We start from the raw sequence: 27,681 nt of genomic DNA on the forward strand, positions 1-27,681 counted from the left end.
GGACAGCCCTGAAGGTATCTGGCCCATAGAACCCCTCACAAAGTCATCCCTTCCGTAGATGTGGACTCCAAGGGCACTGCCTCAGAGATGCTCTGCGTGCTAATCTCCACCTCAGAATCTCCTTCCCGGCAGACCTGGGACTTTCCCCTAATGAGCCGTGGTCCCCTCTGCAAGTCCCAGCATGACTGGGGCCATGTGACTGGGCACTGCCTAATGGGAGGTGAGCAGAGCGAAGCGGCCCAGGGATCCTTCGGTGGCGTCGGATTCAGTGTGTGTGCAGTGGTGCAGACGTTACACAGAGGACACTTGCCCGAGTGGAAGATAAACCTTCACTGTGTTAAAGCTCTGAGATTTGGGATTCGTTTTGGTTTGTGTGTTTGTTTTCTTACCAAACCCTACTTACCCTGTCTTATCTAATGCATTAGCCATACTCTTTCAAAACTTGTCTAATTCCAGAGGGAGAAGCCACCACAAACTAGTATCTGAATACACTATAAATATTTGTTGCTTGTTTTATGTCTGCTTTAAGTTAACTGTTAAGGAAGCATAACATAGTTTATTCCATTTTGTAGATTTAGTCATTCCCAATTACACAGTATTTCTAATGAATCCTTTTGCTGTGTTTATAAATTTTAGTTATTCTCAATGGCAATATTTCCAATAAATCCCTTTTTTTGGTGTATATTTATAAAGTCCCAAGTGAAATAAACACTTCAGGTATTTTAAAAAATAAATCTGAACAGAGAGGATCCAAGGAAAGTTACAGTCAATATTCTGATGCCCTAAATAGAAAAATCAAGTAAATATATATGCACATGCTGATTGACTCTTTTAACCAACATTTATTAAGCATCTATTCTGTGTATCATGTGCTTGGAATATCGCTACATGGGAAGGGCTTCCTAGCCTCAGGAAACTCATTGGTCATTGTGAGAAGTAAACCGGTACCCAATTGCCATTGGGGTTCAGTGTGGCAGGGACGTGCCAGGGTGCACAGGTGGCTAGAGTGAGGAAAGGAGTACCCAGCTTTGTCTGCGGAGGACTAGAGAAGGTGCCACACAGGTGACTAGAAGGAAGAGTTGGGGCTCACCGGGCACCTGAGGTCGGGGGGCAGGAATTCCAGGCAGAGACATTGGAAGCAGCACGGTGCATTCAGGACCTGACAGAGCTAGAGAGGAGACCTGGCAGGGCATGACAGCAGGAGTGGCAGGTAGGAGATGAGGTTGGAGAGCAAGCACAGACCAGATTTGGGGAGGTCTGTATGTGGTGCTGTGGGATTCGGATTTTTCCATTTATTTTTTCCTTTATTTATTGCCGTGTTTGTTCTAACCTGTTTAATTATTGCGCTTCTGTGCTCTAACACAGACACAGTTTTATTCTGAGGGGTAGAGTTTGTGGCATCACAAACTTCAGGCATCATCAGAACTGATTTCCCACAGTTCACACCAGTAAACGTAAGACCCAGTGGTACATCCAAACAGTGGAGTAGTATTCAGCACTTTAAAAAAATGAGCTACTGAGCCATGAAAAGGCATGGAGGAAACTTAAATGCATATTACTGAGTGAAACAAGTTAATCTGAAACGGCTACATACTGTATGGTTCCAACTATATGACATTCTGGAAAGGGTAAACTATGGAGACAGTGAAAATATCGGTGGTTGCCAGGGTTTGGGATGAATAGGCAGAGCACGGAGTTTTGTTTTTTTTTTTTTTTTTGCGGTACGCGGGCCTCTCACTGTTGTGGCCTCTCCCGTTGTGGAGCACAGGCTCCGGACGCGCAGGCTCAGCGGCCACGGCTCATGGGCCCAGCCGCTCCGTGGCATGTGGGATCTTCCCGCACCGCGGCACGAACCCGTGTCCCCTGCATCGGCAGGCGGACTCCCAACCACTGCGCCACCAGGGAAGCCCCAAAGAGCACAGAGAATTTTTAAAGCAGTGAAACTATTCCGTATGATACTGTAATGGTGGCACATGTCATTATATAATACATTTGTCTAAACTCTTAGAATGTACAACACCGAGCATGAACCCTGATATAAACTATGGACTTTGGGTGATGATGAGGTGCATCAGTTGTAACACATGTTCCATCTGCAGTGCATTTTGATAATGCAGGAGGGGCTGCATGTTGGGGGGGGGGCCAGTATGGGATATCTCTGTACCTTCCTCTCAGAGTTTGTGAACCTAAAACTGCTCTAAGAAATAAAATATATTAAAAAAAAAAAAAAAAAGATCCCAGTGACGCTGAGCGCGCAGCTGCCACATCTTAGGCACTGAGCCCTGGGCTCCCAAGTGTCCCCAGGCAAACTCCAAGATTCCCTACAAGATGCTTTCTTACATGTATTATTAAGGTGACCAATTCATCCCGGTTTGCCCAGAATTTCCCCAGTTTTAGCACTGAAAGTCCCATGGCCCAGGAAACTCCTCAGCCCAGGGCAAACCAGGGTGGTCATCCTAAAGTGTGGTTAGGAATCTGCCTGACTTGCTCACGTTTTTCTGCTGAGGGGTCTCCTCAAGTGGCCAAGCCACAAGCAGCAGCCTTAACCGACACCCCAGGGGCTCTGGTGGCCTCTGGCAGCTCTGGGCAGCCAATCTTTGTCAGGCGACAGATGCTACCCTTCCGGCTTTGGGAAAGGAGACACAGCCCTCCTACTGCCACTCAGTTCCAGGCCTGAATATCCTATCCCCACCCACTCACACACACCTTAATTTCCCACACCCCAACAGAGGAGTGAGAAAACTTCAGGAAGGTTTAGGGATAATGGAAGGAGAGCTCAGCGTCGAGAGTGATCTCAAGTGTCGGCAGAAGCAGCTTCCTGAAGCACACCTCACCAGAGCCGTTCTTAGTGTTTTTGGTACCTGACCTGGCCTCCACACGGTGGAGTCCAGCTTACACCTGCTACCAGAGAGTTCAGACCCAACTGTCAAATAGCTTTGGGAGAGAAAGCACTTCTCTGTCTCTCCATGTTCAGTCCTGCTTGCCGGAGAGGCAGCAGCTACTCTTGCCCCCCAGTATTCATTCTCCTGCCTCCTTAGTAATAGCACCCCCATTTACTGAGGGTGGCAAAGTGTCCAGGTAAAAGACTATTCCTCAACCCCTCAGTCAGCTTTGGAAGTGTTTGGGAGACTTTAGAAAGGGCTACTTAAAGGAGAATCAGCTGGGCAGCCTCACTCTAAAACACATTCACTTACACACACTATCTTTTCCTCTTCCACTTTTCTTCTTTCCAGGCTGTGATGTGGATATGATGGTTGGAGCTCTAGCAGCCATCCTGTGACCCTGAGAATGGAAGTCATTCATTAAGCCTAAGGAGCTACTCTAACAGCTCTGACTTCCTACTTCTAGACTTTCTTTTAGAAAAGAGAAACAAACCTTTATGTGTTTAAGACACCCTTATTTGGGGTTTAAACTAATCCTGATATAATTGGTCTTTCTTGGGAATGATTGATGGTGGGAATTTCTCCTTCCTTGAGGATCAATCCCAACCCCTACCACTAGGGGGTGACCTTGCCCTATATGCCTCAACATGGTAATTACTTGAGCCCAACCTCAGTACGTTCTGTATTATAGTTCAATGTGCACGTGACAGCTATGGCCCAGTATGGATGGGCTGAGCTGTGCCAAAGTCCGTCGAATTCCTCTAGCATGACATCTGGATCTCAAGGTTTTCTTTTTTTTTTTTTTTTTTTTTTCTCAAGGTTTTCTTCTATCTTCTCTACCCAGATCCTCAGCTTCTGCAAACAATGTCCAGAACCAAAGAAAGTATACCCAGAGACAGCTCTGATTCAGGCAACACTAACTTTTATTTCCAGATGAAACAATGAGCTTCCAGTCTAAATGACATTCAGGTTAATGGTAACTTTACACTTTACAACAAGAAGCAATGGGTTGATACTGGCTTTACATTTGTGTACATGAAGGTACCTGTCTGGGGGATCAAGTAAAGGAAGATTCTACTGTGAAAGGATGACTGAAATCTTCACTTCCTATGGGGCAGAAAATCGATTGCAGCACTAAGTGACTGTTTTTCCAGTTTACACTCATCAAAGTTTCAAAAATCTCCAGGCAGTGAGTTTCAGTCATTAAAAAGCTGATGCAAGGGGAGTCATTATCTAATTCTCACTCTGGCTCAGGGAAAGTTGCTTTCTCAAAATGAAAGTACAGTACCAGTGCTGTAAAAAACCCACTCACAACTAACCAACAAAGGAATCTGCGGTGGGAGAGGCGGTTGTAAAACAGTCCTCTTTGGACAGTTTCAGATCCTATCGCCTTGCTCTCTTCTGTGCTTTCCTTGGGTTCCTCTAGTTTACATCACAACACTGTAGAGTTAAGACTTGGGGGGCTTCATGGAGACCTAATCATCCTGCGTTTCTCTTCGCTGTTTCCTAACTGGATTGCCGTGTTAGGTACAAACAAAAACGTGCCTGTGGAATTGAGAAAGATTCACTTCTTTCTTCTCCCATCTCCTTAAAGATCACACAGGTTAAGAACATGCTGTATAAAAAAATTAAAAATAAATAAATTAAAAAAAAAGATCACACAGGAAGTTTTCATATGTAATAAAATCAGTGCTCACTGAGCAATCTCAGAGTAGGAGAAAGGACCAAAACTAACTGCCCACAGGAACAGAATTAGGTATCTGCTCCCTCAGGGGGTCCCTTGGGGGTAGGGTTTAGCAAAAAACAATATGGGATGCCCAGTTAAATTGGAGACCCCCCACCCAATATTTGGGATACTCTTATACTAAAAAGCTATGCATCGTTTGTCTGAAATTCAAAGTTAATGGAGTGTCCTGGATTTTATCTGGCAACACGGTGTGGGGTAGAGGGACAGCGGTAAAAAATGGGCAGATTCTGGACTCTCTCAAGGGGATGCCCCAGGGAAAGTCACTGATTCAAAACAAAATAGCCAGCAACCGCTAGGCCTGTGGGCGGGTGTCCCAGAGTAGCTAATGTCTTCTTGTTTTGTACCTTGATAGAGTCTCGGGTGCCTTCCTGCTCTGGGTATATTGAGAGCTCAGTTAGGGATGCTGACCAACTGGCTAGTCAGTAATCACTGAGGAGGAGAGATGAGGTGTTTCCTCAAGCCCCAAGTCTTTGGGATTGTGTGTTCTGTACTTTCAGACATCTCTCTGCGTGGATCTGGGATACGACGTGTCCTCTTCTTAGAGACAAGATAATCAGTTGTTACTAAGAGGTCCAGCCTCCCCGAATGTCTTTCAGAAGGTAGCTTGTCCAAACTATGGGATAAGAAAAAGATTTGGTTTGACATCTTTCTTGAGTTTGCCTGCTCTGGTGTGCTCTTTCTACCAGCTCTGCCAGGCATCTGTTTTCCAAATGCCTGGCTTATTCAGGACTCCCACTCAGAATCCATTGGATAAAGAGATGGGAAGATAGGCATCACCTTCTGGATCCAGTGAGGATACAGGTGGGCAGTATTCCATTTTCTGCCTTTTCAGTGTCCACTCCAGGCTTTGCAGACATGATCACATGAACACACTGAACAATGAGTCACTTTCAGGAGGGAATCCCAGCTAAGGATCCCTTCCTTCATTTGAATTCCCTTCTGACGTTGACCCCTGCATTCAGTAAGGTGAAAGGTATCACCAACTGTAAGTTTCTTGAGTTTCACAGGGAGGTACCTGAAGACTTGGGCCTGTCTCTAGGACGAGGTCCTTCCTCCCCCTGGTTCTCTCCCACTGCTGACTAAGCTCACTGGCCCTCAGGTTTTAGCCCCTCCCCACCCACATTCTTCCTTACATCTTGTCTAATTTTTACCCCTCTCTAGAAAAAACCCGCCCTTATCTTTAGCGGGAGGTGTCACTCGCTGGATTCACCCTTCCTTCCCATGCAAGATCTGAAGTCTGTTTTTCAGTCTGATGTGGCACCACTAGATGGTCAGAGATGTCCATTGCCACTGAAATCTTTTTTTTTTTTTTAATCTCATCATCATGGGTAAATGTGGATCCCTCTGGTCAAAATTTCATTTCATTTCCCAGTATGAGCTGCAGGCACACCAGTCCTTTTAATCATGGATCTGTTAAATTGGGCACATACATTATCTCAGGGATAATGTGGTCTGAATTCTCATTGAGAGAGACCTGTTTTCCCATTGGCAAGGCAACCCAGCCCTATTATCATGCAGAAAGGCTTTCCACCAGGGGCCAAACAGCGTGGAGAAAGGAGCTAGGTCACCGGTTCATGGATGCTCCCTTGGAAGAGTCAGGAAGAACTCTAGACTGGATTAAATTATTTAGGTTCAACTTGTCTCCTTCTGGGAAAGGGAAGGGGAGTGAGTCTGGTTGCTGTTCTTATTACATGGACAACAACAAATGTTCACCAGGGCTTAATTTGGGTCCTCATTTTCTTTAGAGTAGCTTCACTGATTTTGGTCCTCTCTAAATTATGAATGAAGTTGCTTTTACAGTGGGTTACTGTAAGATCAGTCACTCAAAATTAATCTTATTATTTCCACCTTATGTTATTTCTTATCAGAACTCATAGAGTCCAGTTCTACCATCTTCTGATGTCTCTTCTATAATTCTCCATTCTATTTCCCATGTACTCATGGTTCCTGCCATACATCTGGCTTTCTTGGACTTACAGATCTAGGCACATACTGTCCTTCTGGTCTGGAGTAATCTTTTTTCAGCCCTTTTGCATCTGACCTACTCATACTTGTCCTTCTCATCTCAGAGTAGCCATGAAGACCTCCTTAGCAGGGCTTCTCACACTTTGGTATGCATAAGAATCACTTGGAGATCTTGTTTTTTTTTTTTTTTTTTTTTGGTACGCGGGCCTCTCACTGTTGTGGCCTCTCCCGTTGCGGAGCACAGGCTCCGGACGCTCAGGCTCAGTGGCCATGGCTCACGGGCCCAGCCGCTCCGCGGCATGTGGGATCCTCCCGGACCAGGGCACGAACCCGTGTCCCCTGCATCGGCAGGCGGACTCTCAACCACTGCACCACCGGGGAAGCCCTGTAGATCTTTTTTAAAATGTTGATTCCTTCTTTTCATCTCTGTACTCCTTTACCTAATTCTGATTCCGTGCGTCTGGGATGGGAGTAATTTAAACAAGTTCCCCGGTAATTCCGATAGTGCTGGTCTGCACACCACACACTGGGAACTGCTCCCCCGGACTAAATGAAATTTCCCAGCTCTGTGGTCCTGGAGATCGTGATGTGTTACTCTATCAAAACATATTATTGTTACTATCCCTTTAGTGTCTGTCCTCCCTGATAGGCTGAAAACACAGCGAAGGCAGATTGTGTCTGTATTATTTGCTACTGGATCTTCATCAATTAGCACAAGGCATACTATTCAGCACATGGTATGTGCTTAATTAATCCAGTATTTCTAAGAAGGTGGGAGAAACGGAAGTCATTGCATGCTGAGAATCTTCAACATGTGGGCATCTGGCTTCCAAGGCCGTTTTCAAAGCGAAGTCCATAAAGTATTGAACTATGGCCTTTGGAAGAAAGATCTAGAAAACTCCAGCTGTAATTTTGAATGTCATTATTTGCGTTATTTCTACTGTCTTTGTGGGGGAAAAAAATCTATGGAACACTGTTTTCAGTTATATCTAATAACCAGAGTCATGGACATATCTGGGTAATAAGCCAGGTAAATTCACTCGCTTTCCATTCTGAGCATCCCTTGCATGGAAGGCATGGTTGTAGAATAATATGTGGGCAGAGTATGGGCTCTGGAGTTAGACAGACCTAGAAGCCTAGTTCTACTAATTTCCAGCTCTGTGACCTTGGGCAAGTCAACTTAACTTTTCTAAGCCTCAGTTTCCTTATCTATAGATAAGGATGAGGATAAAATGGTACCCATGGAGAGGAAGTAGGGTGCAATAGTTCAGAGCACAGACTGCCTGGGTTTGAACGCTGGATCCTCTGGATAAGGATGAGGATAAAATGGTACCCGTGGAGAGGAAGTAGGGTGCAATAGTTCAGAGCACAGACTGCCTGGGTTTGAACGCTGGATCCTCTGCTTACCAGCTGTATGACTTTGGGCAAGTCATTTAACCTCTACATGCCTCAATTTCCCTATTGTAAAATCAATTCCAAAATTATTATATCGAGTTAAACTATATTAAATTTCTATTTTGTAAGTCAAAACAGTTGAATATCAGTAATTTCAAATGATTCAAATTAATACCTACCTCCTAGGCTTATTAAGAAGGTTAAATGAGTCAATTTTTAGGTCAACAGGTTTAAAATGATGACTGTGCTGCATTAAGCACCATATAAGAGTTAGTTATAATTGCACAGTTGAGTTTGTTAGGAAATCCGATGAATGTGATAGTGATAACAACACAGGAACATTGTAAGCATTCAATAGAAGGCTACCTGTTGTTAGCTTTTCATACCTATTATAATCCCTTCTTAGGAATATCTGACTTTAAAATTACAAATGCTTGCTGTCTGCGCACACCCCTAAGTCCTGCAGTTCCTGAATACATACAAGCTTATTACCATGACACTCAGAAGGAGGCTGGATGGAAGCTAGGAAGAGCAGGGACAGCTCAGGACAGTGGACCTTGCAGAGACAGAAACCCAGGGCAGGGACACTGTACCAAGTGTTAGCATGTTAGCCTCTTGCTCCCAAAATGTTAGATTGAACGGTATGAAACTATCATTTATGTAGGGCAAAAGTGGCTACGTATTCAAAATTTCATACAGTTAAACATAATAGATTTCTCTAGCCAGCCTGGATTTCTTTCACATTCTTGACAGTCTACACCTGGAGATCTATTATATGACTCTTTTTTTTTTCTTCTTCGCATTTTGACATTTTTGACATTGGGATGCATCTTACAATCATGTGTGTCTTTAATATGGTTGATTTTTCTTTCCCTTCTTCCTTCTGAGTCCCTGGGCTCTGGTAACCCCACGTTTCCCCCTCTTTGCCCAGTGTCCCTAAGAAGGTAGCTGATTTACCCCAGTCCTGGGGTCAACAGCTTCTACCCATAATCATTAATAACTAAGTTGCCTCAACTTCCATTTTGTTCTTCCAGCCTTGCAACATCTGTGAAACAATTCCATATATTAATTCTCCTCTGTTCAAAATACCTAGCCTGGTTTCTATTTTCCCAACTCTGCAAATGTGAATTTTAAAAGCATCTCTTTATTTTTAATTTATTTTTTAAAATAAATCTATTTATTATTTATTCTTGGCAGCATTGGGTCTTCGTTGCTGTGTGCAAGTTTTCTCTAGTTGTGGCGAGCGGGGGCTACTCTTCATTGCAGTGCATGGGCTTCTCACTGCGGTGGCTTCTCTTGTTGCAGAGCACAGGCTCTAGGCGCGTGGGCTTCGGTAGTTGTGGCACGTGGGCTCGGTAGCTGTGGCTTGCGGGCTCTAGAGCGCAGGCTCAGTATTTGTGGCGCACGGGCTTAGTTGCTCCGTGGCATGTGGGATCTTCCCAGACCAGGGCTCGAACCTGTGTCCCCTGCATTGGCAGACGGATTCTTAACCACTGCACCACCAGGGAAGTGCCTAAAAGCATCTCTTTAAATGCAAATAAGGGAGTTAAAAATTCACATAGTCATGTGAATTATATATGTCAGTTTACTTTTTTTTTAACATCTTTATTGGAGTATAATTGCTTTACAATGGTGTGTTAGTTTCTGCTTTATAACAAAGCGAATCAGCTATACGTATACATATATCCCCATATCTCCTCCTTCTTGCATCTCCCTCCCACCCTCCCTATCCCACCCCTCTAGGTGGTCACAAAGCACCCAGCTGATCTCCCTGTGCTATGCGGCTGCTTCCCACTAGCTATCTATTTTATATAGATTACTTTCTTTTTATCATGATTTTTTATTCATTAGACATTTATCGAGCATCTAGTTTGGACCAGAGCCTGTGCTCCCACCACTGGTAAAAGGATGAAAAAGATAGTTCTTGTCCTAGAGGAGCTTAGAGTGGGGGCAGGGCTGGGACAGCAGAAGAGACAAAAATCACAGTATAATAAGAGCTATGGGAGCACACAGGGTGAGGTGGCCCTAATCCATTCCAAGGCAGGTGGAGTCAGAGAAGCCTTCTCCACAGTGTCCTGCATGCCCTGCCATGGAGAAGAGGAAGGGGTAGGGGAAGACTTTCCAAGCAGAGTGAGGAGGTAAGACCCAGATCTAGAGAGCAGGGTTCTTTTAGGACACTGAAGTGTTTCCGTGAGGTTGGGCAAGAGGTGGAAGAAAACAACAGCTAAAGCTGGCATGGTAGGCAAGGGATCAGATCATGAAGGACAGAGTACATGATACTGAAGAACTATGTGAGACTTTGTCTTTATACTGAGGTCACTGGAAAACCATTGAAAATAGTGACTGGCTCAAGTTTACAGATAGGAAGTTACCACTGGCTGAAAAAGGAGGACAACATATTTTCTAAAAACTATCAAATGACCGACTGGCTAATTAACACAAGTTAAGGTATTAATGGATCCTTCTTTTATTCACCAAACATTTAATGAGCATCCATTATATATCAAACACTATGTTTGGTTTGGGAACAAAGATAAATGAGTTTCATACCTTCAAAGAGCTCACTATCTCATGGGGGAGAAAGAATCTTAAGATAGTTGTGATAAGTATCATAGAAATACACAAGAGAGAGAGACCAAGTAGAAGAAAATGGAAGACCTTACAGAGGAAGTGATAGAGCCTCAGATCCCGAAGGACGGAGTATGGGACGTAAAAGAGCAGGAATACAGCTTTTCAATGAAGGAGAGCAGTCTTTGCATCAGATGGGGGCACAGTGCTCTGGATGTGCTCAGGGACTAGCAAAGAGTCTGATGTTCCCAGGCTACGCAGAGATGAATTGGTTGGAGATGAAGTCCTAAGACCCGCTTATAAAGAAGCCTTGTTGACAATGATACCTTTAGGCACCAGGCAATCACTGAAGGCTTTTGAGGGGTGGTGTGAGGGTGGTTGATGAATTCAGATTCACATTTCAGAAGATTGTTTGTGGAGAACAGAACTGAAAAATAGAGCCCGGCATCAGAGACCGGTTATGAAGCTGAGGCAGGAGTTCAGAGGGACGCTGACAAGAACTTGAACTATGACAAGCAGTAGGGATGGAGAGGAGGAAACCAATCCTGGGCCCATAGCCTCCATCCAAGAAGACATGTTCATGTTAAAACACCCATTAGTTCCTAAGGGAAGCCTCAGAAATGTGCCTTTATTCATCTTTCTCAAAACTTGTTAAAATCTGTTGAAATGTGTCTTAAACTTCATGCCCTAGTACAGCAGTCTTTTAGCATTCCAAATCCTTTTGGAAGGCCTCCTATGGAACAGCCCGCAGAACTAAGGGAAATGCTGAAAGGGAAACGTGAGGATGCAGAGTTCAAGTAAATACTCCATGGGATGCAGGGAAACAGCTTTTTGAAGAAGAAAGGGAAGAAAGGCTGAGGTGCAGAAGTGGGAAAGGCCTGAGTGTGAGTGAGACAAGACACTACGGGGATTCTTTTTTTTCCTTCTGACTGAGGGGGAGAGAGAGGAAAACTCTGGGAACAAATGGTGGTCAGAGGTTATGAAGGCAAACAACTCCAAGAACTGGGCAGGTGGCATAAATAGTTCCATGAAGCAGGTGTGGTTTAAGAACATGGAAAGCACGTGGTCTATGAAAGGGGCAGATACCCACAAGCTCCAGCGAATTGTCACATGGAAATGCAATGTTGCCAGATCTTGTGACTTTTCAAGAGAAGTCAGAAATCTAGATATTCCTGTAAAATTGCCTAGTGTCTTCAGTGTGGGCAACTAATTCAATTTTTTTCTAAACACCATGCTGGCCAAGTAAAACACATTGGTTACATTTGGCCCTTGGGTGGCCAGTTCGTAACCTCTGATCTAGAGGGAGTAGGAGGGTTGTCCTTTGAATAAATCCCACTAGCCATGGCAGATATGCAGCCTACTTCTGCTAGAACATAAACAAGGCATGAGAGGATACTGTTTCCAAAAAAAAAAAAAAAAAAACCATTAAATCTACTGGCTAATTTTGGAAAGATGATACAAAATGCACTGATATTAAGTGTGGTCTTGTCTTGGTGGGAATATTTTATAAAGCTAATGTAGAAGGAAGGAAATCAATCTTCTGTGAAGTAGTCTCTATCATATCTTTAAAAGTCAGGGTTACAGCAATCCCACCCCTGGGCATATACCCTGAAAGAACCATAATTCAAAAAGAGTCATGTACCACAATGTTCATTGCAGCACTATTTACAATAGCCAGGACATGGAAGCAACCTAAGTGTCCATCAACAGATGAATGGATAAAGATGTGGCACATATATACAATGGAATATTACTCAGCCATAAAAAGAAACGAAATTGAGTTATTTGTGGTGAGGTGGATGGACCTAGAGTCTGTCATACAGAGTGAAGTAATTCAGAAAGAGAAAAACAAATACCATATGCTAACACATATGTATGGAATCTAAAAAAAAAAAGTGCTCTGATGAACCCAGGGGCAGGACAGGAATAAAGGTGCAGATGTAGAGAAGGGACTTGAGGACATGGGTGGGGAAGGGTAAGCTGGGAAGAACTGAGAGAGTGGCATTGACATATATACACTACCAAATGTAAAATAGATAGCTAGTGGGAAGCAGCTGCTATCTCGGTGAGACAGCTCAGAGATCAGCTCGGTGCTTTGTGGGATCACCTAGAGGGGTGGGATAGGGAGGGTGGAAGGGAGGCTCAAGAGGGAGGAGATATGGGGATATGTGTATACATATAGCTGATTCACTTTGATGTACAGCAGAAACTAACACAACACTGTAAAGCAATTATACTCCAATAAAGATGTTAAAAAAAAAATGCCAGGGTTGGGCTTCCCTGTTGGTGCAGTGGTTGAGAGTCTGCCTGCCGATGCAGGGGACACAGGTTCGTGCCCCGGTCCGGGAAGATCCCACAGGCCGCGGAGCGGCTGGGCCCGTGAGCCATGGCCGCCGAGCCTGCGCGTCCGGAGCCTGTGCTCCGCAACGGGAGAGGCCACAACAGTGAGAGGCCCGCGTACCGCAAAAAAAAAAAAAAAAAGCAAAAAAAGCCAGGGTTAAAGAGAATGACACTTTTGAAGATCATGGCCTAACGTCTCTTTCAAGAGCTAGCACTGGTGATGAAAGTCAATTATTTTAATATATATATCACAGACAAGGTATAAATAGTTCCCAGGAATCAATAATAAGGCAATACCCTTACAGAACATGGACAAAGAATGTGCACAGTTCGCAGAAAAGGAAATATTATAGATTTTTCACATACAAAAACGTTTTGATTTACTTCACTTATTGTGTAAGAAATCCAAATTATAACAATGTTTTTCACCTATGATACTGGAAAAAGTTAAAAAGAAATTTGGATAATCAGCTACGTAGACAAATGTGTTGGGAAATGACTCTCATACATTGGTAGTGGAATTGTGAATCAGTATGGCTGTTAAGGAGAGCAAATTAGCAGCATCCATTAAAATGTTAAAGTATGTGTACTTCTTGAACCCCAAGTTTCTAAAGCAGCTGAAAGGGATAGAGCTCTTTGGAAGAGGAAGGAGACCAGCTTGGTGGAATCAGGGGGTTCATTATATAGGAAAGAAAGGGAGTTCAGTCTAGATAGGACTGGATTGCAAAGGGCCTTGACTGCCAGGTTAAGTAATCCAAACCTTGTCTTACAGGCAGTAGGGAGCCTTTAAAAAGCCTGTAAGCAGGACACTGAAATGTTCAATGTGGTCTTCTAAGAAAATTACCCTGGTGCTCATTTGTAGAAAGGCTTTGGGATGGGGGGAGTGAAATAGGAAGGGAAGGAGATGGGAGCCAGGAGCCAACTGTGAGATAAAGGTCTCTTGTCGGGGTCAATGCACTGACTGTTAAAGGCATGTTGAATGCAAAATTGACAGAACGCGATGGCTGGGTGTGAGAACTATATAAATGGTATCAATGCAAGACATGGGACTTGGAGTCTGGATGATAAGGTGAATGGTACCATTCACCTGGGTAGGATAGTTTTTGAGTTGTCAATTTGCATTTTGTTCTCTGAGTTTTTCCCAACTATTGTCCCTACCTCCAATCCCCATTAACTCTGCACGAGTAGGCAGACTTTTCATACTTATTTGCTTGAAGGATTTTTTGCCTGAAGAACTTTCAGCTCTCCTTGTCTTTTTATAAAGCCAAAACTCACAAAAGGATGATACTGAATATCCTAGAATGATGATCTCTAGTAGCAGAGAAAGGAGCCCCCTCAAGGTCAGGGGGAGAGAAGGCAGCAAAGGTGGATTCCAAGAGGCTAGGAAAGCACCCCATGAAAAACGTGTGCCCAGTTCAGCCCAGCAGCCACCACCTCCAGGAAGATGTCTAGCTTCAGAGAGGCTGGTGCAAGACGAACCTGGAGAAAGCAGAAGCTAGGTCCATCTGGAAGAGTTGAAGATTCCTATGCCTCCCATTTAAAAGTGTGAAGAACAAAGTGTGGGTGAAGCAGAGGAGCAAGAGGAATGCTAATTGCTGTGTGAGTGTAACCCACATGGGAGAGCAGTTTGTCTCTATCTGGGAAAACTGAAGATTCTTAGAAATCCCCTAGGTGTATACCCTAGGAAAGCTCCCACATATATGCACAAGGACGCAGGTACAGTAATGTTGATGGGCAACATTGTTTGTAAGACTGGAAAATTGGAAACATCTTCAAATCCAAGAGAATGTTTAAATACAGGGTATATATTCACAAAGTGGACCGCTAAGTGAATGAACTAGAGCAACATGGATAAATTTCAAAAAACACAATGTTGAGTATAAAGAACACATTTCAGGAGGAAATTACCATTTATATAAAGATTTCCAATATGCAAACCATGCAAAAGTATATCATGTATTATTTATGGGCATACACACAGAGCAAAAGTGTAAAGCCTGCATGGGCTCCACAGTCATTAAAGTCAAGATAGTGATTTCACTTAGGGGGATGGGACAGGAGGGAAATTGGATTAGAAAGGGGTCCCAGAAGCTTCAACTGTGTCTGTACATTTTTATTTTAATTTAAAGGAACTATAACAAAATGTTAATATCTGTCAAAACAGTGGTGGGTTCACAGATGTTTGTTATATTATCCTTCATGTTTGTCTGAACTTTTGAAATATCTCACTCAAAAATATTTTAAAATTATTTTAACAGCTTTATTGAGATATAATTAAATGCATAAGTTTACAGTGAATAATTTGGTGTTTTGACATATGTATACATCCTTGAAACCATCCCTGTAATAAACAGGATGAACATATCTATTATTCCCCAAATTATCCTCATGTTCCTCTTTAATTACTTTTTCCCTCTCTCCCCTCTCCACCCCCACTCTGAGGCAACCAATGATCTGCTTTCAGTCCCTATTAATTCATTCCCATTTTACAGATATGTACCTAATTAGAAGCATAATTAGAAATGTACATAATTAGAAGTATGAACTCTTGTTTGACTGGCTTTTCTCATTCAGCATAATTATATTGATATCTATGTTGTTATATACATAGTCCCTTCCTTTTTATTGCTGAGTAGTATTCCACTCTATGTGTATACCACAATTTGTTTACCCATTCATTTGTTGATGGACTTTTGGATTGAGATCTGAAAATTCTTTATAAATACTAAACAGAAGTCATTGATCAGCTATGTGATTTGCAAACATGCTTCCCAGTCTGTGGTTTCTCTTTTCCTTTGCTTAACAATGTCATTCAAAGAACAATGCTTAATTTTGATAAAGTCCAATTTATCAATGTGTTCTTTTGTGGACTGTGCTTTGGTTTTGTAACTAAAAAAATCTTAGCTAAGTTCACAAAGATTTTCTCCTATGTTTATTCCTGTAAGTTCTATAGTTTTAGGTTTTATATTTAGGTCTATGATCCTTTTTTTAGTTAACTTTTGTATATGGTACAAGCTATAGATTTAAGGGTGTTTTTGGTTGTTTTTTGTGTTTTTAATTTTAAAAACTTTTACATACAAATATCAATTGTTATAACATTATTTGTTGCACCTTTGTGGACCATCAGTTACCACATATGTTCAGGTCTATTTCCATACTTTCTATTCTGTTCCATTGATTTATTTGTCTATCTTTATGTCAATACCGCACTATTTTGATTCCTGTAACCTTAAAATAAGTCTTGAGGTCAGGTAGTATAAGTCCTCCAACTTTATTTTTATTTTCAAGGTAGTTTGGCAATCCTAGGTTTTTGTCATTTCCCCATGAATTGTAGAATCATCTTATTAATCTCTACAGAAATAAAAGCCAGTTGTGATTTTGATAGACTGCATTGAATCTACAGATAAATTCGGGGAGAATTGGCATCTTAACAATATTGAGTCTTCTGATCCATGATTCTATTTTTTAGGCCCTCTAATTTTTTTGGCAATACTTTGTTGTTTTCAGTGTACACATCTTGCATATCTTTTGTCAGATTTATCCCGAAGAATTCCATCTTTTTGATGTTACCATAAATGGATTTGTTTTTGGAATTTCAGTTTCCAGTTGTTCACGCAAACTTGCAAAACTCACTTATTACTTCTAGTAGCCTTTTTATAGAAATTTCTACATGGACAGTCATTTCACCTGTGAATATTTATTACTTTATTTCTTTATCTAGATGCCATTTATTTATTTTTCTTGCTTGATGGCACTGGCTAGCACCTCCAGTTTAATGTGTTCTGGTTCTTTTATGTGATGGTCAGTCTGATACAGCCACAAGAGGAAACACAGAAGAGGCTCACAAAAACAAAAGTCTATTATACTTACAGGCCCTAGAAACAGGAGGCGTAGCACACCATGCTGGGCCACATGGGGAAGACTCAGTTGGATAGGAGGCAGAAAGCAAGAGCAAAGAGAAAGCTGAGGCTAGAGTCTTTATGGGGGTTTCTGCAGGAAAGGCAAGGCAGGGCAGGGTGGACAGTTTAGGACTGATTAGTTTGAATAATTTCTGCTGACTCTGGGCTATAGAGTGGCCTCTAGTTGCCCAGCACTTAACCATGGAATGATTAAGGCAGAGGAATATTGCCTCTTCAGTGCACAGACCAAATAGAGGAGGTTTGGGTCTGAATCAGTTTGCACATCAAAGGATACTTCCAACTGAGCCCTTTGTTATCTCTAGGAATTGGCCAGCCCCAAAGATGTAAAAGCATCATAACGTACAGAAAAAAATTATATATATATATATATATATATATATATATATATATATATATACGCAATACAAATGTAGAATTGAAGTACTGAGAGTAGATATCCTTGCCTTGTTGCTGGTTTTATGGGAAAAGTATTTAGTCTTTCCCTACTAAATATAATGTCATCTGTAGTTTTTTTGTAGATTCCTTTTATAAGGATGAGGAAGTTCTCTTCTACTGCTAGTTTGCTGGTAACACTGTTGATTTAGTGGAGAATGATATTTAGAAGCCAAGATCTGAGTATTGTGTTGCTCAATGCTATTGGAATGTTGCTGCTCCCAGGTCCTCTCAGTGGACAGAGCTAGGAAATCTTCATAGATACATACATAGAATCACAAGCTCATACCAATGCCTCTGATACCAATCCATCGCCACAGGGTCATTCTAGTTTTCTCCTTCCTAACACTGCTTAGGCTCTGACACCCTAGGTTTCCCTCTCACATGAACACCCTCCTTAAGCCTCTTGAACTCTAACTTTCCATGCCAGACACCCCACTGGGTTTCCGCCTATGCAGATGCCCTTGTCATTCTCCTTGGCCTCTGACATCTTGCTCTGGGACATGATGTATTCTGCCACTCACCTCCCCACCCCCAGCATGGATACCAGCCTTGCTCTGCCCCATGAAATTCTTTTAGGATAGAATTATTTAGAAAGGGAAGTAAAGGGAAGGTTAAGAGGAAGAGCTAAAAATATCCTTTTAAAAATAATAAAAAAGAAATTCCTGTGTCTCAGTTGTGACATGGAAGTAATAGAGTGGTTAGATATTAAGGGAACTTGTGAGTTGGGATAAGGAATATCTTAGTGGGCACCTTAAGCTTCCTTAATGCTCGAGCACTGCTTGAGATCCTAGGAGGGACCTCAGTATAACCTTTGAGGAGCAGGGCTTAGACCCTATAGTAAATGAGAGAATTTCTTGCTGGCTTGGTGGGATGGCATTCCAGAGTCAGATTCATACTGATTTTTTTTAATAAGAAATGTAATATTTCCTGACTTCTTGAGTTCATGATTGCAAAGTCATATTAGCTACAAACAGAAATAGAGAAATTGTAAGGAAGGAAGAGTTTGGAGGTAACTGTGGAAGAGTTGACCAGGCAATTAAACATGGGGGACTGGAGCTGCAAAGAGAGATTAGCACTAGAGGTTGTAGATTTGGTGAATGGTTGCCTAGTGCAAGTACTAGTTAAAGCCATGTGAATAGTTGAGCTCTCCAAGGGAAAGAGTGGAGACAAGGTCCCTGCCTCTCATGTGCAGTTGGGATGGGTGGAGGAAAGGGAAACAGCAAAGATTTAGCCATGCTCAGATGGTGGGTAAATCAGAATATCCCAATAACCAAGAAGCCAAGGGAAGAAAGAAGAGGTTGATAGTATCACGTGCTCAGAGAGGGAAAACAAATTGAGGCTGGGGAGCCATTAGACCCAGTGACTGAGAGACGGCTCATGTTCTTGTACATGCAAGTTTAGTGTCTTGTGAAAAAGTGGCCCATTCCAGACACTTGAGACAGTGGGGATGAAGACACCTCTGAATAAGTGTAGATCATTCTAAGACTGGGGCTATGAAATGTAGGGAAATTGAGCAGTGATTTGAAGGAGAATATGAGTAAATGTATAGTTGTCCCTTGGTATCTGCAGGGGATTGGTTCTAGGACCTGCCACTAATACCAAAATCCACAGATTCTCAAGTCCTGTAGTTGGCCCTCCATATGGGCAGTTTTCCATCCAAGGATTCAACCAACCACAGATTGTGTAGTAATGTATTAATGGAAAAAAATTCACATATAAGCAGACCAGTGCAGTTCGAACCCAGGTTGTTCAACGGTCAACTGATAAAGAAGTTTCTACTGATAAGAAATACCAAAGATGTATGTTTAATAATAACCATTTTCACTATCCTCAAATATTACTATTGTGAAACATTGTTACAATTCCAAAGCTTTATTTTTAGAGATATGATTCACTCAATTCACTCACCAAGTATAAAAATAAAGAAATCTGCATTTCAAATGTAGATGTTAGAAGAAATAAATATTTTCAAATCCTAAATACAAGTAGAAAAAATATAATTTTTTTTTTCAAAATCAAGGGTTCCAGAATATGGCTCCTTTTTAACTTAACAATGGCTAGTGCAAATGAGGAGGGGCATTGGGGTGCTTCGTGAGAGAGCTGTGGAATCAGAGGTATAGGAGATCAACTCGGCAAATGGCCTGGGGCTCAAGGAAGTGAGCCCCTCTTTGGTAACTTCTGCTGCTTTGCTAGCAGCATTGGAGGAATGCTGGAAGCTTGCTTGTTATCAGCTTTCTACAGCCCACAGTTCTTCTCTCTATATAACGCAATATGCTTCGTGCATAACACATTTTCAACAGAGCCCTAAGAGAACAATGCAGAGAAAATGGTAGAAACTTGTGTGTGGATGCTAATGCCCCAGCCCAGATCTTCTCCTGTTTGAAGTCAGTTTGGAGAGATCAATGTGACTGGAAGCAAGAAAATTAAATCTGAATTCACTGCAGATAGGTTATTTTTCTATTGCTATGTTTAAAATAGAATGATGAGACCATAAAAATTCTGGAGCAGATGAAACAAGACATGGAAGAGAATTATGAGCTACTCATCCTATAAAACCAGGCTACTCAGAGTGTGGTCTGTGGACCAGCCAGCATCAGCCTCACCCGGGAGCTTATTAGAAAAGCAAAATCTCGGCTACCGCCCCAGACTCACTAAATCAGCATGTGCGTTCCCGGGTGATATGTCTGCATATGAAAGTTTGAGAAAGTGCTGTCAAAAACATTCAGGGATGGTGAGAGGGTTGGTACCTTAAGAAGTTCTTTAGGGATCAGACAGCTGAGAGGCAAAACGAGTCTCTCTGGAAGGAATCATCCATAGTCAGATTAGTGAGACATCCAGCAGGGATTAATCAACAAGGACTTATAAGGAAATCGTAAAGAGAAGAGGAAGCTGGCAGCTAGGGAAACTGAGTAAGAGGCTGAATGTAAGAACCAAGAATAAATCCTTTCAGCTTATTCATGCTGGCAGAATCTGTGGCCTAAGGAGAGATCAAGTTTATCTAGGACTGAAAAGCTGGACCCAGAACAATAAGGAATTTTGCCCAAGCCAAGTCCTGGAAGTTTCCTAGATACTTAAGTGAGGAGAGTTTGAACAAGGCATAGGGCTGGAGAAGGAAGGAGGGACCAGATGATGGTGCTTATCTTGAGGACCAAGTCAGTGCCATGCATGGTCTACAAACCCAGCTCACTCTGTCTTCCCTTTTACACTGAAACCCCGATCATGGGGCTGGAGTTGTTTGGACCCTCTCCACCAACTGACTACCTCTAAACTAAAACAAGATAGACCAGAGTACAGCTTTCAGGAATATAATTTTCACTGGAAATTCTTTATCCTCCCTGGTGATTGGGAGGCTCAGACAGTTACTTCCAATGAGACACAGGTGGCAGGAACTTGGCTGGCAGGAGGCCCCTGTGGGGACTTGGCTGGCAGGAACCTCCCTTTGTGCCACATGCACATTGTACTCATCTCAGGTCATCATTCACACTTGAGGGGCTGGGCTACTTGTGCCCATGACCCTCCCTTTCTAACCCAGCTTCTGCACCATTGTCCATCCATTCGAGCCTCTAGAATCTGCCTTAGCTGCCCCCCACCCAGCTGCATTCTTCCATCCTCCTGATTTTCAGATGTTTGGTACCATCAGGATTACCTGGGAATGTTAGTATAAAATGCTGATTCCTGCCCTCCCATCCCAGGGCCCTGAGGGATGCTCATAGTGGAGGTCCAGGGTGGGATTCAGAAAATGCTTTAGTAACAAGCACCAGAAAGTTCCCATCAGATCTCAGAAGCATTGCTTACCACCCTCCTTCTGTGTCACTCCTTCACTGCTCAGATCTTACCAGCTGGGTTGGTGGCGGTGGTGAGAGGATGTGGAGACTAGCAGATATACTCTGGATCCTCTACATTATCCATTCCCTCTTCTACCCTCCCCTTTGTGATGCCAGTTTGCCAGACCATATCCCTCCCTCCCTGCCCCCATCACTCCTCCCCTCCGCCCTTGCTGCCTTCCCCATGACCTGCAGACAGGTGCAATCCACCCAACTGCAAATTTCCAGCCCTCACCAACTCTCGTCCACTCTGAAATCTCCCTAATGTGTGCTCACTCTTGCTGTTTCCAATTCTTGCTTTTGGAATTCTCCTCTCAACTCCAGCCAGCTTTTACCCTTCTTTCCTACGGCTTCTCCAAGTCTCCAGTTATCTCTTCAAGGGCATATTCAAAAGCCTCTTTATACTCCCCCTCCTTTACTTCACAGCTGCATCTGCCTCTGCCAATCACCCTCTCCTCTTAACGTCCAAGCTCTGCTGGGGCGGTCATTTCAAGTCCACATCACACGTTGCCTTTCTACGAATCAACGAGCCCAGCTCCTCTGCTGTGAACAGATCTCAGGATTTCACAAGCATTCATACTTGTCACTGCCCCATATGCTTCCTTTAATCCCCTGAAAATTGGAATAGCACTGGGGAGCCTCAAAGAGGGGCTCCCTCCACAATCAGTTGTCTTACTGGGGAATGCTCAAAGCTCTGGTCTTACTACCACCCGTGAAAATTTGGGTCCCCTTGTTTAAAAAGTATTAGGAAATTTCAAGACAGTGACAGCAGACATTAAGCCAAGCACAGGGCCCTTTGAAGCATGGAGTCCTATGTAATCACATGCTCGGGAAGCCGGCCCTGCTTGCAGTTGCCCCAGCCTATTAGCTCAGTGACTATCAGGACCAGATAAGCTAGTGAGAACAGGGTAATGATTCTGATAGAATCGGAGCTTGCATTCCCAAGTTACCCACTAGTTTTGCCAGGGAGACCCCCCTTCATGTTCAGCCTTCACTTCTCACGGCCGGCGGATCTCCCACCAGTCTCGTCGTCAGGAGCAGGGAGGGGAGCATGTGAATGACACGGCAGAGCTCTTCATCCGAACGACGTGGGAGAAACAGCTCAACAAGTAGATCAGAAGCCTCGGCATTATCCTCATCGTCATCATCATGACTGCTCCTTTAAGTTGCAGAGTCTGGAATACACGAAAGTTAATCCTAAATTTAATCCTGCGCTCCAGCTTTGCCCCATCTCAAGCCCCTAAATCCCATAAAACCAGACCGGAGATAGAAACTAGGATCTCAGCAGCAGCAAGGCTCTCTGCTTTCTTTGGGGCAGTGCCAAAAAGAGATAAAGAAAGTGTTGTATTAGGCAGCAGTAAACAGGCAAGGGACAAGCAGGCCTTTAATAAAACAGACCTTTATTGGGGCGAAAGTGGCCCCGGGCTGACCCCACCCTAAATCCTGGCAGTGTCCAACGACAGGAATTCAGAGGAACACAAATGCTGGCATTGCTTGCTGTATCCCGTGCATACATAACAGAAAGCATTGCAGAAACCCTCAAGCAAGGAATACATAAATACCATTATCCAGCATTACAGCCCAAACTGATTTTTTAGTCCAAACGACTAAGCTATTCTCCCTTCTCTGCCTCAGATTTCTGTCCTGTGACTCATAAGGAAGGCCTTGGGGACCATGAAATATCCCAGGGACCTAAAATAGGTCCTTCTTTCTCCCTCGCTCCCTCCCACATCAGGATGAATTTCCTACGACATCTGTTTTTTCCTTTATTAACCAGGCATGAATGATAATATTGCCTGGGCTTAAGGACTCATCTCTGTCACTGGTAAATATAAATAATGAGCCACGTTCATAGAAAAGCATGCCAGAATTTCATTGATTAACATCCCATGCCACAGCCTCTCTTTGAAATTAAAAACACTTTCAGTGACACCGAACAGAAAAGGCACTGCATGAAAAATATTTCGAAGACGAGGTTGTCATTAAAGCATGCCAAAAATAGAACTGTTTTTATTTAACCATCCTCTCTCCTCTCTCCCACCCCCACCCTCGCAGGCTGGGAGGCTGCTTGCAGTTAAATCACAAGAATTACAGAAAGTAATTCCATCCATTTGAATTTTAGAAGCTTCAAAATCAGACCTATGGAGAGTGTTTCGTGACTATGTCTCTTTTCCCCGCTGCAAGTGATCACTGAGGAAGGGATATGGCCAGGCTTTAAATCCAGCTGTTTAGGAATCTATAGGAGAATTTGTAAATATCTTAACATCCAACTCTACCCCGCTGCCAATGTCCTTGCTCTGTCTCTCTTCCTCCTCCACACGCGGCCTCCAGTAGGTCTCTTTGCCTACAGCCTTGTGTCCTCTTTTCATTAGGATTCCACGGCCTAAGAGAATTTGCAACCTGGTCATTGGAGGACCAGGCTCGCTGCAGACTTGGTTTTGCAAAGATGGTGGGTGCTTTGGTTTGGTTTGGAGTTTTAGATTTTGAATGCCTTTAAATGGAGCCTGTGTCCTCACTCCCTTGTATGCTCAGCATTCCCTCTGACCTCACGCTCTGGCCGCTGGAGCCCCGTCTCCAACAAACACTCCTTCTTCTTCTTTGATGCTCCCGAAGATGTTGGAGGGGTTAACAATGGTCTATGAAGTCCAGGGTCTTCCATCTCTTATTCAATATCCTCCACCATGCCACCCCTGTCCACTTTCCCATCTTTACGTTTCATAAGTCTTCTACATCTTCCAGCCCTGGTCTCCTCTCCTGCCAGCCTGTCCCCCTCTACACTGGCCCAAGCTCATCAGCTTCTCACAGCCCCCTTTCCTCCAGTTCCCAACTCTGCTGCAAACTTGGCTCGTCTTTCCAAGCCCAGTGGAAATGTCACCTTCTCTGTGAACTGTTGGTTCATCTTTGCAGTCCAGCGTGATAGAAAAAGCAAGAACTCTGGCGTTAGGCAGACCTGAGTTTGAACCCCAGTCTTTCACTAAACAGGTATGAGAACTTAGCAATTTTCTTAATGTCTTTGAAGCTCCACTCACTGATTTGTAAAATGAGGTGTGATTTATACGCCATCATAGGCTTGTTTTGAATATCAAAATAATAATGTATGTTAAAGTTCATATAGAATTCCTGGCACACATTATTCTTATTATTAATTATGTGCTGTTCTGCTTTCATAGAACATATTATGAAACATATTATGAAATTCAAAGACATTTTCAACATCTGTCTTTGAATGAAGATATTTGTGCAAATGTCTTTCTCTCCTACTGAGAAAGACAGAGAGAGCAGGGACCTCATCTGTTACATCGCCGCATTCCCCACAGTGCCCACCTTGACACTCAGTGGACATTTATTAAATGTGTGCTTGCTCAAATTGTCTGTTCTACTTTAATGAAACCGACAGTCATTTGTTTAGCTAATACCCCATGGGAGAAACAGGGCTGAAAAACTGGATGTCAACTCACGCAATATTTAGAATTCATTCCTCATTTTTAGATTTTTATCCACATGATTTAGATTTTAATCCCCCAAGTTATAATATAATGGTAATAACTTATTAGTTATACATATATATGTACTTTTATTACTATTCATTACATATGAATTTTTATTACTTTTATAGTGCTTCCTGTGTGCCAGGAACAAGTCTACGTGCTTCACATTCATTCCTATGTAATCCTCACAACCAACCTAGGAGGTAAATGCCATTTTTACCCCCATTTTACAGATGAGGAAACTGAGGCTTGGTGAGATTAAGTAACTTGAGCTACGTTGTGCAACCAGCACATGGTAAACTGGGTCCAAACCTAAGAGGTCTGGCTCCAGAGAACAAGGTGTTTCCCACTGCCTTGTACAGCCCCTAACATACAACCACCAGATAAACCATGAAACAGAAAGTAAATGGGATTGATCCAGTTGGTCGCTGTTTCATGAACACTATAACCTAATTTGACTGATGTTTTGATTGGCCAGACTAGGTGCCCACGTGTGAGCTTAAAAAGGACTGACAGGTGCTCTGCCCCCCAGCTGCTCTGGAGGCCCTGACGAGTAGCACTGGGTCTCCTGGAAGCCCCTTCTCACCTCTCCTGTGGGTCCAGGTGTTATCTGCCGAGAGGAGCAGAGGTGGATCCCAGAGGTGTGTGGCAGCAGCAGGGACCACTCTGGCAGAGGCCAGCTCCAGCCCCGTAATCCCTACAGAAGCAGAGGCAGCAGGGTGCAGACGAATAAGATGCTGCTACAGACTCTTGGCTCAGTCAGTGTCAACCAGGAAGTCTTGGCCCTGAAAATGACTCAAGGCTTAGGGCTGAAGTTGTCCAGAGGATTCATGGAGTTGATAGTGGCAGCCTCAGGCCCACTATCAACAGGCATTTCAGGACCGTTTTGTGGCTCCTGCGGCTCCAGGTATACCCCCCGACAGGAAGTGGCTGCTTTTGTTCCAGAATCTAGGATCACAGGACGCCGTTTTCCATACTGTGATCAGTAGCAGTGCCTATCACACTTTAACGTGCAGACGCATCACCTGGGAACCTTGTTAAACGTGCAGATTCTGTCTCAGTAGGCCCAGGGTTGCCTGAGATTCTGCATTTCTAGCACGTTCTTAGGTGATGCTGATGTTGCTGGCCCATGGACCACACTCTGGGTTGCAAAGGAGCTATGGAACATTAGCCTCACAGGAGAAGTTCATAAGAGATGTTATGGTTCTTAATAGAGGACCTCTTGTGCCGGGGCATTGCAAATCTTTAAAAAGAGTCTAGGGCTTCCCTGGTGGCGCAGTGGTTGAGAGTCCGCCTGCCGATGCAGGGGACACGGGTTCATGCCCCGGTCCGGGAAGATCCCACATGCCGCGGAGCGCCTGGGCCCGTGAGCCATGGCCGCTGAGCCTGTGCTCCGCAACGGGAGAGGCCACAACAGTGAGAGGCCCGCGTACCGCAAAAAAAAAAAAAAAAGAGTCTATATTATACAGAACTTTCAGAATTTATTTACCCAAGAACCCTTTTTAGTAGAACATCTATTAACATCTCTATTAGATTAGGTTCAATTTCTAGTGACACACACACACAGAAAAGAAATCCAAACTAACAGTGACTTTTTCCTTCCACATAAAGAAATCTATATTGTCTACATAGGGTTGGCATGGCTCCTAACAATGTCAGAATCCCAGGTTCCTCCGATGGTGTTGTTCTACCCCCTCAGCATGTAGCTCCCTCATCAAGGTCCAAGACGGCCGCTCCAGTTCCAGCCACAGCAAACTCATATAAACCAGCAGGAAGAAGGAAGGGCACAAGAAGGTCATACACACTCTCCTTTCCAATGACACTTCCTAGAAGTTGCACATACTACCTGTGCTTTCATCTCATTGGCCAGAACTTCATCACGTGGCAAAGATGCAAGGAAGTCTGGGGGATGTCGTCTCTATTCTCAACAGCCATATTTATAGCTAAAACTCAAGGGTACTCTTACCCAGAAGAGGGCAGTGGATATTGGGAAAAAACAAGCCATTTCTATCACAGTCTCGTAAAGAACTAGTAAAAATAGTTTGGGAAATGGTGCTCTGGTCTGACGCCATCATTTCCCACAACTTGTTGGTGGATGAGCCAGGACAAGCATCTCTTGGCTTCCATTGCAGGTCTTGCTCATTTACTCCATGGTTCCTCTCTAGACAGCATCCTTCCTATCCCACAAGGCCAAGAGACCCCAAGGAGTCCCTATCTTGGCTGCTTGAAGCTGCAGCCCTGTTAGGAGCCCCCGGGGTGATGGGCTGCTGTGCCCAGCTCCCCCTGGACTCAGAGAGCACACTAGAGAATGTTTTGCTCTTGGACGGATCTGCACCAATGCGCAGAGGACAGCATCAAAAGTCATGTTATCAGGCACTTTTACAGTGAACCCAGTCTTTGTGAAGGCGTCTCTGTGAATTTCTCAGTGTTCCATCCTTCCATCCGTGCTTTGCTGTCTTTAAATGTTGATGACCTGCTATAGGAGGCAGTGAGTCTCACTCTCCAACACTGAATAGTTGAGCAAAATCAGTTATGCTTCAGTGTTGCGATTCCTGTACTAAATAAGAAAGGAATAGGATGGGGGCTGGGGAGAGGGAGACAGAACATTTACTCACTGCCAACTATGTGTCAGGCAGTAGCCTAGGTGTTTATATATGTATCTCATTTAATGCTCGTTGCAATTTATGACCCAGACTGGCAGTGACCCGTCTGGGAGTTGAACCAGGTATCCATTCCTCTCAAATCCATCTCATTTTACCAGGACAGAAGATAAGAGCCTTCTACCCTGCTCACTTTCTTTGTCTCCCCCGCTCTACCCTTTCCCCCACCACATTCTTTCACACACTGACTTTGTGTTCATCTTTTCCCAGTAATTAGTAAATTATAACCCGCGCATCTCAAATTCTTGACATTCATTTGCTGTTTCCCAGTAATTCATTCCACTTGGCATTTGCTCTGAAAGAGACACAGAAGTGCTCGCTAATGCGGCTCGCACTCCCTCGCCTGGATGAGGCTCTCCACCTCATTTATCACATTGCACTGTGGTCCTGAAGTCTGACAGGCAATTCAGACTTTCTGAATGCAATTCAGGCATTGATTTTAATCTATAAAGCTTCG

This window comes from Monodon monoceros, unplaced genomic scaffold (assembly GCF_005190385.1).
Source record: "Monodon monoceros isolate NGI ecotype Baffin Bay Population unplaced genomic scaffold, NGI_Narwhal_1 Super_Scaffold_4, whole genome shotgun sequence".
NCBI lineage: Eukaryota > Metazoa > Chordata > Mammalia > Artiodactyla > Monodontidae > Monodon > Monodon monoceros.